This window comes from Neopsephotus bourkii, unplaced genomic scaffold (assembly GCF_033783945.1).
Source record: "Neopsephotus bourkii isolate Nb327-2 ecotype Australia unplaced genomic scaffold, CSIRO-AGI_Nbou_v1 NB_716, whole genome shotgun sequence".
Taxonomy (NCBI): Eukaryota; Metazoa; Chordata; class Aves; order Psittaciformes; family Psittacidae; genus Neopsephotus; species Neopsephotus bourkii.
The window spans coordinates 3,044,509-3,059,675 of record NW_026901215.1 but is presented as its reverse complement, the minus strand read 5'-3'; the positions used below and the strand labels follow the sequence as shown (position 1 = coordinate 3,059,675).

Here is a 15,167-nt window from a genome sequence, read left to right as displayed (position 1 = left end):
ATGCATTTCAGAGCTTTTGTTTTGTTTTTGATGAAAAGAAAAAAACTGAGGCTGTTACAGAAAAGTTTGGTTTTCTGTCATGGTGCTTTGTCTAGAGACCAACATGGAAGATGCTCTGCAGTGGACTTACCCACAGCTGGATGGGAAAGGGGAGTCTTTTTCCTGAAAGGGATCAGGGTAAGATACCATGCAGTTAAAGAACACAGTGTTGAGTGATGGAGAGAAGGAAAGAGGTAATCACTGAAATCAACTCTTCCGGGGACAGCAGCATCAGCATAGACAGGCTTTGAAAAGTGCCTTCAGCTCTTGAAGCCTGGTTACATATATTGGTAATCAGATAGGACCAGAATTTTTTTGGGTATTCGTGCTCAGACTCATAAAGGAGCGTGGTTATACAGACCCACATGTCTTTGGGATAATGCAAAGGGAGGGCATGGATCTCACCAATTACATGTATAGCTGGTTACAGAGGAGAAGGGCTCTGACTGTCCCTTTGGTGTTGTGGACGCCTGGACTAATGCATGGGCAGGACAGAGAGCCTAAGGCAGGAGTGGGGAAGCTCCTTAAATGGGGAGAACAATTTAAACCTCCATCTCATCTACTTCCTAGGCAAATGAGCTAGCAACAGAAACACGAAGGGAGAAAAGACTGCTTTGCCTTTTTATTGCCACCTGCAGCTGTGTTTTCAAAACCCCTGCAGGAATGCCAAGGTGGATACTTATTACTGATAAAAGTCTCTGTCTAGGTGGACCTGCCTCATATCCCTCTGTCGGCTGCTGGGTTTCAGATCATGCATTGCAGAACTGCTTCTAGAAGAAAAAAAACATGGAGTAGTTGCACAGAATTTTGTTTTCTTACTTTCTGTCATATATATCTTAGGCTGTGTTGGTGCTGCTACATAAATCTGCTGTCTAACACCTTCTCATAGCATTAATAGGGTTGTTGAGCCTTCAACATTTTTCACACCTGACAGTTTCTTAAAATGCATCAATTATTTTCCTACCTGTGTTCACAGTTTTGTTGTCATTTGTAAAAAGAAAAAGAAAGGATTGATTTTACTTTTTATTTAAACAGAAGAACTAAGGTCCTTCGTAGCCTTTATATAAGCACAAATGTGATAACTACCAAAGCTGATGGTGAAATCTGAACTGGTGAACTGCCATTTTCAGGCCAGCAGGCGTGAAGCAGAAGCAGGACAAGAAAGTCATACTGAAAATAAGATGAGAAAGAAATCATTACCTGTTAGTGCCTTTTCTAGCTGCACTGATGCATCAAAGCACATGTAAACACCCACAGATACACATGGAAAAATTTCTGACTTGTATCATTTTATTGCTATAAATTATTGGGTAAATTTTTGAGGGTAAAATTTCCCAATTATTTGGGTAAAATTACTCGTTCTATTGGGTAAATTTCCCCAGTATCATTTATCTTGGGCTGAAAACAACTGCCTTCTCCCATTCCTTCTGTCCTCCCTTAGTAATTCAGGCTTATTTTTGCCACCTGGCTTATTCCCCAGGCCCTCCTGCCTCAGTTTCTCTTCATGCCCTGCTCTCACTGGACTCCACCTCTCCTCCAGCTTAAGACTGGAATGATGCCCCAGAGGTGGCAGGCTGGGGAGAACTTTATGTCATCTTCTGATGTCACTGGTGCTTCCGGATCAGTGCCATGCCATGCAATGGCAGACAGGTTCTTGGCATGTTGAAGAGCCCTGAGGTCATATTAGCCTTGAAAAAGAGAAAAAAAAAGGCTTTTCCCCTGGTGTACTTTGTGTTTTCCCTCAGCAGTGTCATCCACACATTTACTTGACTTCTTTCTTGCCCTTACACACATAAAATAAGAAAGCTGACAATTTTAATATGTATAGACTTTTCTGCCTAATTGAGATTAACATAGACAGTTAATGTATTAGCACAGGAGCTGAACCTTGGTGCCTTACAGGAATTGCTCATCTATTTGCAGGGTCAGGTTCTGATTAGTTATTTTAACACATGCATATTTGCAGTGCAATGTCATGGGATGGATGTACTCATGCTGTCCTGCCCTTCACAGCACGCACAGGCAGAGGACACCTCTCCCCCCATGTATACATGCACACACACGTGCACGTACACTCCACTGCCTCTTCTGTCTCTGATTTACAGGCTTTGCCATGCTCTTTGGTGGGCATCACACATCCTTGTGTGATTAGGAAAAAATATGATGCAGCAACCTGGCCTTAAGGACCCCCTGGCCCCTCCTCATGCCTGCATGGATGACCTGAGATGCTGCTGCCTTCTGGGTAAAATGGAGCAATGAAGTTGCTTCAGAAGAAGTAGACAGTACATTAAATTTGTAGTGGATCAACCACCAGTAACTGCTGGGTTGGTGACCTTGATCAAGTCCTCTCCACCCGTGACTCTGCCATCCCCAGAAGCACAATGTGATTGCTGGAAGATCTGCCCCACTGACTGAACCCTTTAAAGAGCAGAAGTGGATTTTCTTAGGTTTGTTTTTTGTGTGTGTGCTTTTCCCGTGTTGTCAGGGACCAACAGGCTCTAGGAGTGTGTCAGAACCACGAAAGGCAGAGCAGGGAGGGAAGGGAAGAGCAGTAAAGTGACCTCTCGAATGTACCCCAAACCCTGGTCTCCTCCAGTACCCCTTTCACCTTGCTGGATGCTTCCAGGAGATATCCAGTCCTGTGTGAGCACTGAGCTTTGCCTGCAGATGAAAACCAGAGGTGGCTGGATGCTGCTCACCCAGCCCTGCAAGAGGTAAATCTGGAAGGGGCAGTAACCCATTGAACCCTAGGGCTCCCCTGTATTTCTAAACAGGTAGCTCTGTCTTCTTCTCTTTCTCCTTCTCCTTCTTTGCTCCTTCTCAGTTTTGGGGGTGTATAGGACTCTGCTGGGTTTTCTCATCACGGTGAATAAAAGCCCGAATCTCATTTCCAGTGGAAGCAAATCCAAGACACAGAAGAAACTGTTGGGATTGGGATTTGGCACCTGGGGGAGAGGGACCCATCTGTGGCTCCAGCCGCATGGCTGCTCTCTGGAGCTCAGCACACAGCCGGGCTGTGGGCACAGTGCAGGGAGGATGAGGAGAGGGGAAAAATCACCCAGGGAAATTATTTACGTGACTTTGATTTCTGCACAAATCTTGCCCTAAAAAGGGCACAGCTGTCACTCCATTTGTCAACATCAGCAAGTAATTATGTAAAGAAAAACATCATTGTACTTTTGACTTTGATGCTTGCTGTATGGGCCAGAGACCGATAGATGGAACACTTGGATTACTCGAGTTAAAGGCACAGTGTGAATGTGCAAAGCTGGAAGGGCTCCTCTGGCTTCAGCTAAGCTGGTTATTATTTTTCCCCTAATAATAGAGTGAGAATTGAGAAAGAGAGAGAAAAGTAGCAGTGTAAAAAACAGCTCCTCTTTGTTGAATAGACAGTTTAATTTATCCCTGAGCACAATGTACCTGAAGAATGATAAGAAACAACTTTGATATCATGCTAAATAAATAAAAAAAGGGCTTACATAACCTAATTTTCTCTGGTTTTACAGCAGTTTTTATTTTATCAGCTTTCATTTAACCAGAGCAAAATTAATAAGACGAGAAAGCAGGGTTACCTCGGGTGCTATGGGAGTTCTTAAAAAGAAAGTATCTGTCAGCTAATTATTTTGTGTGCAGGTCGCTGTGTGGCAGTTCAGGAGGGCTGGCCCCCAGGAGAACTGGTGTTGGGTGTATGACACTGAAGGCTGGGCACCCAGGTACCCAGGCTGGAGCTCGTGCCCAGACCAAGTGGCTCCACATGTAACACCTTGCATCAGCACTGGGCTGGTTGGGTGCTTGGGCTTGGCAGGCAGCCACAAGTGTCTTGGAGGTGGGGAGAATTCCTTATGGGGAGGAGAAATCATAGAATAGTTAGGGTTGGAAAGGACAAGATCATCAAGTCCCAACCCCCCTGTCATGGGCAGGGACACCTCACACTAAACCATCTCACCCAAGGCTCTGTCCAACCTGGTCTTGAACACCACCAGGGATGGAGAGTTCAAACTTCCCTGGGCAACCCATTCCAGTGCCTCACCACCCTTACAGTAAAGAACTTCTTCCTTATATCCAATCTAAACTTCCCCTGTTTAAGTTTGAACCCGTTACCCCTTGTCCTATCACTACAGTCCCTAATGAAGAGTCCCTCCCCAGCACCCTTATAGCCCCCCTTCAGATACTGGAAGGCTGCTATGAGGTCTCCACGCAGCCTTCTCTTCTCCAGGCTGAACAAGCCCCAACTTTCTCAGCCTGTCTTCATATGGGAGGTGCTCCAGTCCCCTGATCATCCTCGTGACCCTCCTCTGGACTTGTTCCAACGGTTCCATGTCCTTTTTATGTTGAGGACACCAGAACTGCACACAATACTCCAGGTGGGGTCTCACGTGAGAGGAGTAGAGGGGCAGGATCACCTCCTTCGACCTGCTGGTCACGCTCCTTTTGATGTCCATGTGTGGGTCTGTCATGCTGAGCGCAAGCTCAGTGTTCCCAAGCATTGCAACATTTCAGAGGCAGTTGATTATAAAAGATTATTTACTCTGTGTGAGAGCACAAGAAGCTCCTCCGTTTGTAATTTCCTCCCATTCCCTCCACTCCCATTCCCCAAGAATAAAACTAAGGAGAAAAGTAAAAGGTTAAATAAACAATTATATGTATATTTTTTCCAGATTTTGATTCTGCTTGATTTAGAGATGAACCAGTACTACAACTACAAATCGAGGGTATGATGTCAGCTACTTTGCTTCCCTTCCTCATATCATCCAGCATTCACAAGCAGGAACACAGAGCCCATCAGTATGTCACCAGCTGATGGTGGCTTCAGGCATGCCTTTAGCTTTTTGGCTTTGGGTATATATTAATATCAGTCTCCTGTTGAATCGCAAAGGAGAGAGCAAGTTGAGGAGGCTCATTTACAGCACTTTCAATCTTGAGAAGTACAATTCATATTAACCCATTAAAAGTAGGGGGTGTCAATGCCTGTCTGACTAGCTGGTGAGGGCAAGGGGGAATTACACCAGTGAGGAATCTCAGCCTGCAAAGCTGTCATGGGTGGTACTGCAGCGTCTTGTGAAATAAATGTTTCTGAGGGGCTTAAAACACCCTCTACAACTGGGACTGTTTGGCTGCCTCATGGGTCCTGCTTTTCTGCCTTGGGCTGAGCTTAAAGGCAGAAGCTTAAAGGTAATGAGAAGACTTGGTGCTGGCCCAGCCCAGGATCTGGCTCACCCTCCCAACAGTGATGCCCGTCTACCAGGCACTGATCCCAGGGCATAAATAACTCTCACAACTGGTCCCAGGGCATAAATAGCTTGCAACGATCTGATGTGGAACTAAGCCTCCTACTTTACATGCATTGTAGCCCTACTGCTGGAAGTAAACTTGTACATGCAAATTGTACATCAGTAAACAGTGACAAATGTGGCCTGATTCCTCGGGCATTAGGCATTTACATTGGTACTTTTTGTGCTTGGAAGCGCAAAACGTGGAATGGGAAAATAAATTAGCTAGTATTAGGGGTTATTTCACTTGGACTTATCTTTTTACGAAAGGAATAAACTCCATGGTTGTGCAGCATGTTAAAAAAATCTAGCTGTGAAGTGGCAACGGGTGCTTTTGGCTTGCTTCCTGCAGTTGTTTACTGCTTTCATGCCACTTAAATAATGATAAAATTTGGTTCATGGTTCAGCAAGTCATTATTATAGTTCTCTCTCTGGCCCATGGCGTGCCAGTCTCACTGCTTATCCTACAGTGCCAAGTGACATACAGACAGGGGCTGCAGGAAGACATTCACTGTGTAGTCCTCATAACAGGCCAAGCACACATCTAACATAAAACATGTCTGAGAGGTCGACCGAAACAGATGGGGTCATGCTTGATGCTAGAGCTGTGCTGCAATACAACCACTACTGCTGATTTACCCTCACTGCACCAACAGGCTTCATACCATAAAGAAGATAATACAGGAGTATAGCAAGCCATAGATACCCCTTTGCACTGGATTGTTGTACAGAAATATATTGCAGATGGTATTTACTTAAAAGACAAGTAAATTTTTATTTTTTGTCTGTTTGGAATAAACCTAATTAAAAACTAAGCAGACTGTTTTCCCCTTCACTTAAAATATTACAATTAGTGGCAACATCTGTGTTGCGCAATTTATTATTTGTATGTACAGTATTATAAAATATACTTTCCCAGCATTATAAACTGGTCTACAAAACCCCTGCAAGTGGCTAATTAACCAATATTAAAATGGTAAACTGATTTGGAGTAAGAAAAGTCAATATAATTTCTTGTCTTGAAAGTGTTATTCCATTACAGAACTCCAGGGAAAATGTACTATGGGATGAACTGGTGAGGGTGTCCTTTCACCATATGTGGGGTCTGTAAAGTACAGGCTGACACTTCAGTTGAACTCAATATTGGAATGTCAAATTGTAGAAGTGTCCGACGGGTGGTTGTTGAATCAACTAGATTTGAGTGAAACAAGACTTCAGGGGGTCAGAGTCACTGCTCTGTGTGGCACATGGAATAGATTTCTGCACCTTATGGTATGTGGTGAAGATAGTGGCTGAAAAAGAAATTCCTCCCTGGCATAAAATACTCTTTTACCATAGCTTTTCATACCCTGAAGCTACCTAAGGTGGAACACAGTGGGAGTCTTCTCTGCAAGGACAAAAAGGACTGCTAACAGTGCAGAGCTGTATGCATTGTTCTTTTGAGCTGGTGTTGAATTCAGTTCCTCTCTCCATCTCCTCAGCCAATGCATTAAACAGTTCCTTCTGCTGTCCTGGTGTTAAAGCCTAGTGGTGGATGCATGTCCTGGGAGGTGGAGTGCTTCCAAAAGACCGTTAGTATCAAAGTGCATGGACAGGAGGTGGACACAGAAACCAGAGTAGCTGTTTATTGTCTGGTGTCTGGTAGGAGCTTGACCCATCTTCGGTGTGACTCACACCCTCAGGAGACTGATTAAGCAGAGGAATACCTCTGCGTGGGTTATAAATAGCCTACAGTGTACATAGCCCAAAGGATGTATAAAAATAGTCAAGGATGACCTTGATTGCCGTCATTGGCAGCTAAATCAGTCTGTGTGTCTTTGCCCAGAGGTGGATCAAACAGAGTGTGTGTAAGAGCAGGAATAGCTGGGAGGAGAAACCCCTTCTCTGGGGAATTTCAGTGGTGACTTTCCTCTGCGGTTGTTACCTGACTGCAACTCCAGCTCAGCATCAGCAACTCCGTATGGAAACACAATGTCATCCTGTTAACAGAGACACTGTGAATAAGCTTACAGACAGGACCCTTCAGACCACCTGTGCGTAATCTCAGATGATGGATTTAGGTGAGGTACAAGGGAGCCACTACTGCAGGATTAATGGCATTGTGAATTGATCTGAGCCACTAGATGCCTACAAGCGTGGCCCTATTTTAAGTGAGTAGAAGTGGGGACACATCAATAGCAGGTCTGTTTTGGAAAGACTCATTAATACTGTCTCTTCTACCCCTTATCCAGAGATACCCAGTTGGTCTTTGTCTCCTCTCTGTGCTTTTAACCTCAGCTATGAGCTGTTTCATCAGCTCTGAGAGTTGAGTTCCCAAGTCTACTTAAGCTAGCAGAATATCTTTGTACAGCCTATCACAGCTGCCAGTTATCTTAGTGGCATAATTTGCATTGATTTGATTAATACAAAGCATTTTTAGCCATTTAGAGCAAAAACTGATTTTCTGTTGCCATTGTGTACACAACGCCTGGAGATAAAGATACACTGGAGTTGCTTTGCCTTCCAGACCTCTCCATGCCCACCTGGTGCACATCAGCTCACAGAGGTACCTCACTGTGTACTCAGCTAGGCACAAACTTTCTGGTTGTTGCTGCTGGCAGCTTTGTCCAGGAAACTGGGAGTCTGCCTCTTATGTGCAGGTGGGAAAGGAAAATGTGTGACTGGGACCTGTATTTATCAACGTATAGGGAAGTTGGTTGGTACCAAAATAATCAACAACATTTGTCCTGGCCCTTAGGTATACAAAATATCCATGAGGATCAAGAAATTACATCTAACAGGAATAAAACTCTGACGTTTCTCCAGCTTTTGGTGTAGGCAGCTGGCTACCCTGCCTGGTTAACCTTCCCCCTCTTCATGGGCTAACCAGCACTATGACAGCACCATGACAGGGAAGGGAGCATGTGGGAGTTTTTGTCCTCTACCAGATAGAGATATGTTTGTAGTGGGGGGGGGGGGGGAAGGCAGCAGGGGTATCGCTTGTGCCCATGCAGGGTAGACATTATGGGTCCCTCTAAGAGAGCTGTGCTGCTTTCCAACTGCCAGGTATCCACCCTGCTGATTCTCAGTTATAATGCAGGTTAAGCCCAAGGATCACAGGAGACAGGAGGAAAGCAGAAAGAAGGTTTTGGGGTAGAGCCATTAATGAACTCCTGTAAAATGTTTTTTTCCACTCTCACTGCTATGAAAGTCTTTTTCGTTGCTGTTGCTTTTTAAACACTCAAACTGATTCCTCTTTTCCAGCTTCAGAGTTGATTTAAAGCACTGTTAGACTTCTCAGATCTGTTTTGGACTAGCCTGTCAAGACAAGCCTGCAGACGGATCCCATTAGCACCTATTCTTTCCCCCAGCCTGGTGCAGTCCCTTTGTGTGACCTGGAGAGTGATGAACGACTGCAAGTGTGAACTCAGAGACAACCAGGGACTGCAGCGGTAAGCACATGTTCAGGGACCAGCTAATGCACCCACAGAGGCCATGTAGGTAAAGAGCAACTGTCACAAATAGCCAGGCAATGCAATATGTACCCACTTGTCTCTTTCTAGAATATTTCTAGAATATTTTCTTTTTCCCTTACTTTTATCAAATGCACTGATATATTACATGTCTGATCAGTCTTAGCAAATTCACAGTCTACATTTTTTTTCCCTCTGTGAAAGCTTTTAATAATTCAAATCCACTACGAGGGACACTTTGTCGTCTCAGCTGTGCAAAGGACAGCTTAGGCTCTGCCTCTATGGCGTTGGACTATTCAAGACTCCCCCTTGCAAATTATTAGACCTAATTTAGCTTTTGTTAATTCTGCTTTTTCACAATTTTACTTCATAGACCATAGAGACTGTCTGTTTGAACATGATCCTCACTACAGTTGATCCATCAGCCAAAATCATGCTAAGTTTTGCTGGCCAACGTGACTGTTAATTTTGGCTGAGCTCTTCCATGTGCAGAGAATTACCTGCTCCATTGGGCAGCTCTGGCAGCAGGAATTCTATGGGAAGTCACTAGGTTGTGACACTACAAACCACTATGTTGCTCCATGCTTTGATCTTCAGATGGGCTGGCAGAGCAGCAGAGGTTATGAACTGACTGAAGAATAAGGAATTGTACATACTAGGAGGCACTCAATAGTATGGGGAAACAGATTAATCTTTCTTCTCTGTTAACATAAGCACCTGGAAAAACTTGCAACTCATCTAAAATAATATACATAGATAGATGCATACAGATATACATAAACCTGATGGGTATGCATGTATATATTTCAAAGTAGGGATGTTGGAAATGCACACCTTTGTTTCCCAGGGTTACAGTATTTAATGACTACTCAGTTTAAATCCTCTCACTACATAACTGCCAGGATGAAAATGACTTTTTGGTTCCTTTCCCCCTCTACGATGTTATTTTTTTAATGTCAAATGTGATGCTTTTGACACTCATAAAAAGTATTAATTTGTGAATTAATTTATTTATAGGCTTTTTTATAGAGTTCAGCACTGTCAAGTCTAAATGCCCTTCAAAAGTTGCTAGGTGACACTGTCATCTCAGCCTGATGAACAACTGAGAGCTCATACTGTTGATGCAGTGACTTCAAGCAAACATCCTGCTTTCGTTTGACAGAGGCTTCTTTCTTTTTTTTTTTGCAAATCATTGTAGGTTTGTTATGAACCGCAAGCAAGCTCAAATTATACTTTTCACCAGTTACGATTTAATTCATAACTAAACTAGTACAAAAGTCAATGCAAATCTTTCCATGTGAAATCAGAGCAATTCATATATTTGCCTGAGCAACAATATTCACAGACTGATCCAGGAAAAAAACATTTTCACTATTTCTAACCTCAACTGCATTTATCAAAGATGTAGCTAATTCCTGCTTCCCTGCCTCCACTGAGTACAGCTGATCGGAAGAGTGCATCATCTTTGTAACAGCCCTTCATACTCAGGAAGACTAGTTAAAAAAGCACGCATACAGTGGAGCCAAGGCCCTGCATACAAACCAGAAACAAGTGAGTATGCATGTGCTTGTGAACCCAGGATAGAGCCTCAATTCTGACAATATGGGTCCATCAGAAAAAAAGCATGTTTTTTTTTCTGACTCCTTCCCAGTAGCTGGAGCCGTATTATAAAATGGGTGAAAAGACCCAAACACCCTCTTATTTGTTCACATAATTTTCATTTTTCCTTTTTTTTTCCCCTTAAAACAAATATTTCCTGCTTCTTTTCTCCCTGTTTTGAAACAGTAACGACTCTTCATTGACTCGAAGTGTTCACACGGTGTTTCCACTTACATGGAACTGGTGAGGAACATGTTTCTAACAATTTCCCTGTAGGCAGGAACCTATGGAGCTGGGAAATGTCTCTCAGTGGGGTTTATCTGCAGCAAAATTGTGAGTTTGAAAAGGGGCTGTCAAAGGGCTTTCAAGGCTTTGGCCTGGCTTTCTCTAGCAACATTTTTGTGATCCAAATTGGCATTGATTCGAAATGTGTTCCTCTGCAGGGTAAACAATACCTTAAAGCAGCTGCTAATTAGCTCAGCTCTGTTCTGCTCTTGCTTTTCATGTCTAGATACCTCCTTCAGAAATAAGAAACAGAAGGAAAACAACCAAGCAGAAGAATCAGTAGTCAAAGAAAAATGAAATAGATAGGGACTGCAAGTGAAAAATTAATGAGGAGAGACCTGATTTCACAAAGCTCATATAAAGCTGGGCTGCGTCTGTGCAAGGAACAGTGACCTAGAAAGAGAAATCTAAAAATTCAGAGCAAGATGCAAAACTGAGATCCCTTGTTTATGGCTACTGGGAGCCCATCTTTGACATACCTATCTGGATTTCCCTCACCTCTGGCAGGTGCTGGCTCAGGAAGCAGCAGGGCTCCATCAGTGCTCATAGAGGTTTGGCTAAGTGTGAGGCCAGAGAAACTGTACTATGGGTTCAGCATGGCTTATTTTACATTTATTTGGTGCTATCCAACCTCTTTATGCAGGATGGGGAATATTTATTTTTGTTTTACAATACCTTAATTATTGGGCATGTTCTTTCATAGCCATTCCTATAAGAAAAAGGCCTTGCATGTTAGGGCTGAGATTCTCACCCTAAACACACACTACTTAATACCTGAACTACAGGACAAAGAGAGAGGAGCATCTGCAGGAGTGCCAAATCAGCATGCTCATTTGAATTACACCTCTTGCTTACTCACCTGTTGCCCTGAGTGGAATTATTAAAAATGAAACCTTGTCTTTTATATTAAGAACATCCCAGGCAATACTGAGCAGGTCACTCTCTGCTGTTAACAGGTCTCTGAGTATTAACAAAACATTTCTCTCCTACTAATTTCTCCTGCCAATCTTTGACTTACAGTTTGAATAAAGGGATCAAGGCATTATCTTCTGTTGCACCACATAAGCTTATCCTTAATAGTATCATCCTTTAGCAGTGAGTCTAATTTGATTGTTTCCAAACCAGGAAGGACAGCTGTCAGCTACCTCCTAGAATAGATTCAAAGGCTATAATCAAGAAATCTTCTCCAGTAAGTTATTCAAAGCTGGTGCTTATCACTCTTCAAAAGACTGTGAAGACAATAAACCAGTCAATTTACTGTAATGGACAGGTGCAATCTGAGTATTTAGTGTCTTGTTAATATTGACTGGCAAGCTTAAAGGAATTTGAATGCCATGGATGTCAGCTGCTAGACTGCCAAGGCACGCAGCAGCGAGGATAAACATTTGTACTTGCACAAGAGGCTAATTCCAGTTTATTTTCGGAGGTGTTAACTATTGAAAATAAAGATGTTTAAAACTTGCACTTTGTGAAACTGTTCAGATTTCCCTTGGAAACAATTGCTGTTAATTCTCGTAAGGTTGCAAGGAGGCACCATACAATAGCATGGATTTTTCGTGAGGAATCTGATCTGGATTCTCTCAATATTTGGCACCACTGTTTCCTGCCCTCTTTTGACTCCCCCACTTTTGTCAGTGTCCCAGCCTCTAATGACTTAAGGCAGACTTACTGTCATACCACTTGTACCAGGCAGGGCAAAGGATTATTATATCCACTTACAGACTGGGAGGACAACCAGAGAGACTGCTCCCCACCTCCTGAAAGGCATTTAGTTCAGGTAGCATCACTGCGCAGCACCTGCAACTGATGAACCCTGAAGCAACCTGTTTGTTTTTCTACAGAGAGCTGCCCAGGTCCGTACCCTATGGGGGACACCAGCTGGCGAGGCAACCTTCCGCTGGTTGTTTTAGGGTATTTATGTATTATGTGTTTAAGAATACTGTTGCAAGGACAGACTATTAAACCATCTGTTGCACAAGTTTAGAAAAATACACACTTCTCAATGTCTGTTTTCTTTGTTTTAGCAGCACATTATCCATTTTGCTGCTGGCACCTGCATCTTTCTGACCCTGGAACCTCTGCGCAGAGGGAAGAACATCCTTAGGACTGGCTTGGGAAAGGCGGGGTAGTCAGCAAGTGACTTCTTAACCTCAGGATACTAATTAAAAAGTGCCCTCGAGTCAGCTCCAAGTCAGGTAACAGAACAAAAAGCCCCAAAAGGCCTGGAGGGGGATGGATGTTCAGTAAATAACAAGCCCTGTAAGACCTTTCTGTTGGTGCCAGGCAGACAGTTTCAATACACCAAGGTGAAGTCTTGCTGAAAGTTGAAACCACTTATGTACAGTTTCTTTTTTTTTCAGAAATACAGGCAAATTGTTAACTTTCCTCTTCCCAAATAGCTGATTATTTAGCAGAGCTGAACTATTAGTGGCTTAACAAAGAAAGAACTATACACAAGCTAATAACAGTATTTTTACAATAAATTCTGTTCTGTCTTTTGTGAGTGGAAACAATTGTTTCAATGCTGACAGCAAATTGATTATAGCTAAATAAACAGTATTAAGTAGACAAAATATTTCTTGAATGTGAGCATTTGGGGGATTCTGAATAATTTCCTATAAAAAGGATTTTCATGTATCTCTGAACAGCATACTTAAATAAATTGAAAAGCAGAGGTTTGCCTGTGAAACATTGACTTTGACTATCTGCTTTTCATCAAACACAACTAATTTGCACTTTAACCTATTTACTGTTTTATTAGGTGATTGTAACTTTCCAGTACGAGTTTAAAACTCTACATGCAACAAATAGAGCATATCTAAGGACATACTTCCAACAAAATACTTTCCAAACTTTTGATGTTTGTGGTATTATCATGAAGGTTAATGATGACAGGAATAATAGCGAGCAGTAGGTGCTGAAACTCTTATAATAAAAGAGCAACAAAATGAATACGAAGCTTTAATGTACTTACATTTATATGCACCTATTATTCTAGTATTTTACTAACTCCACAAACTCCATTTTTCTTCAAAGTTTTTCCTATTTTGTACCAAAAGCACTGTATGGAAAGTAGCTGTTTTAAAAATAGACAGATCTCATATTAATTCTGTATCATGATAAAACTTTTGATATAAGCCACACAACTGTCATGAAATATTATATTTCCATTTCAGTTGATTTAGAAAAAAGAGTATCTATTTCTTTATACTCAAGTAATATAGAAATCTGGAAACTCTAGGCTGTAGTGAAAGGGGTAAAGAAAATTTAATTGGAAAACAAGAGAAATTACCAGACTTTCCTATTTCTTGGCATATGCAGGACCTGTCTCTGTGCCATTGAATGCAGTAGAGGATCTGACATGGACCCCAGAGGGGTTTTCTTTCACAAGAGAATTCTACTGTCTCTCACAAGCAGCACTTCAGGTCTAGTATGTGCTAATGAAATTGCTCTAAATTAGCAATTACAGATCCAAATATTAAAATGTAGCTCTCCTCAGCAGAAACCAAAGATGATGAAGCCCTTCAACAAAAAAAATCTTTATTTTCAAATGCTGTGATTAAAACCCCAGTTTCAGAAACACATAATATGTCTAAACCAGAGAGAGCTCTTAAAGACGGGTTATAGCTGATTTCCCTGTACAGCTTAAGTTTCTCTGGTTGCTAAGATACTAGCAGTATTACCTTTCACTATGTCTTTGGGATTTGAAGATTTATATTCTCTTATTGCCTGTGAAAGTCTCCTCCATATCCTGCATCGATACCTTTACCTGCACCTTTCCTCTCAGAAAGAGTGTAGGTGAGATTCTCCACACGTATAAAACCACAGACACCAGGATTGGACCACTCCTGCATTCCTTAAAATCTGGTCTGCCAAATGCAATGGCTTTATTTAGAAATTAACGATTTTGTTGTATCATACCAGGTAATGTAGACTTCTATAAATGCGAAGAACTTCAGTGGCCTAAAATCTGCCAGAGTAATCCATCTTTGTCGCTGACATGGACAGTGGGATTGAGTGAGCCCTCAGCAAGTTTGCCAATGACACCAAGCTGTGTGGTTAGGTTGATACACTGGAGGGAAGGAGTGCCATCCAGAGGGACCTTGTCAGGTGGGCTGATGCCAACCTTATGAAGTTCAATCATGACAAGTGCAAGGTCCTACACTTGGGTCAGAGCAATCCCAGGCACAGCTACAGGTAGGGCAAAGAAGAGATTCAGAGCAGCCCTGCAGAGAAGGACTTGGGGGTGTTGGTCAGTGAGAAAATGAACATGAGTCGGCTTCAGCGTGCACTTGCAGGCCAGAAAGCCAACCGTATCCTGGGCTGCATCAAAAGGAGCGTGACCAGCAGGTCGAAGGAGGTGATCCTGTCCCTCTACTCTGCTCTTGTGAGACCTCTCTTGGAGTATTGTGTGCAGTTCTGGTGTCCTCAACATAAAAAGGACATGGAACTGTTGGAACAAGTCCAGAGGAGGCCACAAGGACGATCAGGGGACTGGAGCACCTCCCATATGAAGATCGGC

At 42.7% G+C, this 15,167-nt stretch overlaps 1 long non-coding RNA gene across 2 annotated transcripts in view; it reads left to right on the top strand.

Moving 5' to 3' along the window:
* Positions 1-13,340, top strand: part of LOC133212527 (uncharacterized) — a 39,771-nt gene extending 26,431 nt beyond the window's left edge. Inside the window, exon 3 of one of the 2 annotated variants that reach the window (XR_009725507.1) lies at positions 12,673-13,340. This is a non-coding gene — a long non-coding RNA (uncharacterized LOC133212527). Of the gene's footprint in view, positions 1-12,669 lie in introns of both variants that reach the window. The other variant, XR_009725506.1, reaches the window with a different exon arrangement.
* Positions 13,341-15,167: the final 1,827 nt, after the last annotated feature.